We start from the raw sequence: 4,268 nt of genomic DNA, 5'->3' as shown, positions 1-4,268 counted from the left end.
TTTATTCAAATCCATTTGGAGTGTGCGCCATTATGTCAATGCATAACAACTGTAAGTCTACTAAACAAAACAGCGGTTGCTATATGACGTCTGCCACGTCGTGGTCACGTGACGCGGACGTGACGTCGACGCCTACTTTACATCCCACCGATCACAGGACCCCTCGGCTGCATAACCGCGCCCCCTTCCCAACCAATCGGATTTGCTATACGCGAAAACGACGCCAATGGGCGGGCTCTTCCGCCAGAATTTAAATCCGTGGGCGTGGCTTGCAACAGGAAGTAGGAAAATGGCGATGTTGACAAAGACACAGCGGATGGTAACTTATGACTAACGAGAGAAATATTTTTATTTTCTGCTTGCAACTGGACCGTCCAGAGCGTACACGGTAAGTACAACTCATCGTTTTTAAAAAGAAGTACTTTTGTTGCCCTGAAAAGCGAGTGAGTGTGGCGTTTGGGGGGAACGTCGAATTTCGGCAATTATTTCGACTGGTCAACGGTTGTAAATGATTGCGTTGATTAAAAACTTTATTTAACTCTACTCTTAACTTTGCCGTTTCAGATATGCGAGTATTACACCGCGGAAATGACGTCAATAGGCTGAACTGTCGCCAAAATTCAAATCTGTGGGCGCAATGGCCTTGAGCGAGACAACGGATACATAAACGACGACTATCAACAGAAATATCTTTATTTTCTGCTTGCAAGTGGACCGTCTAGAGCGTACACGGTAAGTACAACTCATTGTGTTTAAAAATATTTACGTTTGTGTAGTTTGCGTTGCGTTACATCTGTGAATGTTGGTTGAGGCTAAATGTTAATGTTTAATTTCCTTCCTTTAGGTTCCACGGTGTTTGTTGGCTTTAAGTTTTCCACTGCAAGAAGAGGCTCGTATCATTGACCAGGAGCGAGCTACAAGTATCATTGACCAGGAGCGAGCTACAATGGTGAGTAGCCATAACATTTATGTTAAACACTTCCTATTTCATGTCTAACAGTACTTGATTTAACAAATAACCATAAATAAATACAGTGTGGGCACTGAAGTTAACATATGTGATTATACTGCCTAATCCGTCACCGAGTATATTGTTGCAAAGTAATATAAGATCCAAAGTTGTAATTCAGAATAGTTTTCAAAAGAAGGCCATTAGAATTATATACAAGTCTGATTACCCTGAAGATAATAACAAGCTATTAATTAAATCACAAATTCTTCAATTCAAAGATTTGGTAGATTATCAGACAAATAATGTCTAACAGTAATTGATTTAACACATCACGATAAGTAGATTGAGTGTGGGCACTCTCAAGTTAACATATGTGATTATACTGCCTAATCTGTTACAGAGTATGTTGTTGCCAAGTAATGTAGAATAGATCCAAAGTAGTAATCCAGAATAGTTTTGAAAAGGCCATTAGAATAATAAACAAATCTGATTACCTTGAACATAGTAACAAGCTAAGTGTTTAATATCAAAGTCAAAGTCAAAGTCAAAGTCTCCTTTATTGTCAATTCCTTCGCATGTCAAGACACACAAAGAGATCGAAATTACGTTTCTCACTATCCCAGGGTGACAAGACAGAGTTCACAACGCACATACAACACAGGAAAAATAACACAAGAAGTCAACATCAATGAACAATAAGCGTGATAGCACGCTAGCCGCTCCCGATGCACAGCAGAGTCCGGTAAGATGACAGTCAACCAGGCCACTGTGAACACGAGCACACAGCAGGCACGCACTGTCCGGTTCGTGGATCCTATCAGACGAACGCAACCCATCTTGTCGCGAACGAACGTACGCCAGGAGAATGGAACGCTGGGCGAGCTGGGTTGGCCGCAAGCCTGGCCCGACGTCTCCGTGCTGGCCCCTCTTCTGCTGCTTCACAGACCCACTGCCGACGCATCCCAACAATGCTCCAGGACAGAGCAGTCCGAGCTCACGACACAGTCCAACCGGGGGAGGAAGAGCAGGCCAGTCCGGCGTCGCTCCATGACGAAGCAGTCCGAGCGCCCTTAATCTCTCCGCACCAAAGTCCAGAACGCCATAAAATCCACTTCCACCGATGTTGAGCAGAACATGCCCGCCGCACTAGTAGCACGACGTATCACACGAGACGAACACACACAAAACTGCCGGACAAACACTCAGTAAACACTCACACAACACCGAACGGGACAGAGAGTGGCCGCTGCGTGTGCACGCGCCGCCATCTTGATTCTAATATGTCCTATGAAGTCAAAATTGGGCACCATCATGTGGTGAAATTTGGAATTGCATCACATCCAATTTTGCCTGGGAACAAACAGATTAAATAAATCTTAGTTTTGAATAAGCCACTCCTTCTCAAACAAGTAAACTCTGCCCATTTTGCGCAGTAGATGTTCTGTTAATATCTAGTATTTATACAAAGTCATAATTTAAATTGCTTTCAACCTTCATTCATCGGTTCAACCAACATTACTCGCTCTTATTACCAATTTGTATTGATTTAACTAAGCGTTTAATACTTCCTATCAGGTCTCAAGTCAAGATTTGGCAAAATACAATTTCAGCAAATCCAATTTTGCCAGGGAACAAAAATAGATTAAATAAACTAAATAAGTCTTCTTCCCATTAAATACATCAGAAAAGTTTGTCTTGTAACCAGTCCTCTTCAAACAAGTAAAGTCTGCCCATTTTGTGCCGTAGATTTTGTGTCTATGCCTAGTATTTATAAAAAATCATAATTTAAACGACTTCTTTCCTTCATTCACTTTGGAAATTTGGAATTGCAGCAAATCGAATTTTGCCAGGGAACAAAAATAGATCAATTAAACTAAATAAGTCTTCTTCCCATTAAATAAATTATAAAAGTATGTCTTGTAACCAGTCCTTTTCAAACAAGTCTGCCCATTTTGTGCCGTAGATTTTGTGTTTATGCCTAGTATTTATACAAAATCATAATTTAAAGGACTTCATTCCTTCATTCACTTTGGAAATTTGGAATTGCAGCACATAAAATTTTGCCTGGGAAGAAAAGTAGATTAAATAAATTTAATAAGTCTTACTACTTCCCATTAAATAAATTAAATATGTCTTACTTGTTCCCACTCCTTTTCAAAAAAGTAGTTTAAAACGAGGGCCCTTCACTCAACCTTTAACCTCAACCCCGCACGTCACATTGTGTTGTATCTGTGAATGTTGGTTGTGGCCAAATGATAGTTTTCTTTCATTCGTTTAGGTTCCAAGAAAACTTGATGTAACTCTACTTTTAACTGCCGTTTCAGATAAGCGGGTATTACGTCGCAGTCATGTGCCGCGGATATGACGTAATTGGCGGAACTTCCGCCAAAATTCAAATCTGTTGGCGCGATGGCCGTGAGCCACTGAGCAACGATGATTATCAACAGAAATATCTTTATTTTCTGCTTGCATCTGGACCGTCTAGAGCGTACACGGTAAGTAACACTCATTGTGTTTAAGGAGATTTACGTTTGTGTAGTTTGACTAAAGTTGTCGATGTAGCTAGCGTTCACGGTAATAGCAACGTGTAGCTGAGGCGCTAACCCTAGCAGAAGTGTAGCCGCGTTGCGTTGTACGTGTGAATATTGGTCGAGGCGAAGTGTTAATGTTTAATTTCATTCCTTTAGGTTCCACGGTGTTTGTTGGCTGCAAGTTTTCCACTGCAAGAAGAGGCTCGTATCATTGACCAGGAGCAATCTACAATTGTGAGTAACCATAACATTTATCTTAAACACTTCCTATTTCATGTCTAACAGTACTTGATTTAACAAATAACCATAAATAAATACAGTGTGGGCACTGAAGTTAACATATGTGATTATACTGCCTAATCTGTCACCGAGTATATTGTTGCAAAGTAATATAAGATCCAAAGTTGTAATTCAGAATAGTTTTCAAAAGAAGGCCATTAGAATTATATACAAGTCTGATTACCCTGAACATAATAGCAAGCCATTAATTAAATCACAAATTCTTCAATTCAAAGATTTGGTAGATTATCAGACAAATAATGTCTAACAGTAATTGATTTAACACATCACGATAAGTAGATTGAGTGTGGGCACTCTCAAGTTAACATATGTGATTATACTGCCTAATCTGTTACAGAGTATGTTGTTGCCGAGTAATGTAGAATAGATCCAAAGTAGTAATCCAGAATAGTTTTGAAAAGGCCATTAGAATAATAAACAAATATGATTACCTTGAACATAATAACAAGCTAAGTGTTTAATATGTCCTATGAAGTCAAAATTGG

The 4,268-nt window shown here is 39.8% G+C and overlaps 1 long non-coding RNA gene across 1 annotated transcript; it reads left to right on the top strand.

Moving 5' to 3' along the window:
- The first annotated feature begins 275 nt into the window (after positions 1-275).
- Positions 276-3,719, top strand: LOC137840013 (uncharacterized). Its single transcript, XR_011086402.1, has 3 exons — positions 276-388; positions 3,277-3,447; positions 3,640-3,719. It is a non-coding gene; the product is annotated as an uncharacterized lncRNA (long non-coding RNA).
- The last annotated feature ends 549 nt before the right edge of the window (positions 3,720-4,268 follow it).

This window comes from Syngnathus scovelli, unplaced genomic scaffold, assembly GCF_024217435.2.
Source record: "Syngnathus scovelli strain Florida unplaced genomic scaffold, RoL_Ssco_1.2 HiC_scaffold_32, whole genome shotgun sequence".
NCBI lineage: Eukaryota > Metazoa > Chordata > Actinopteri > Syngnathiformes > Syngnathidae > Syngnathus > Syngnathus scovelli.
Note: the sequence above shows the minus strand (reverse complement) of the source record. Positions and strands in the feature narration are given on the sequence as shown.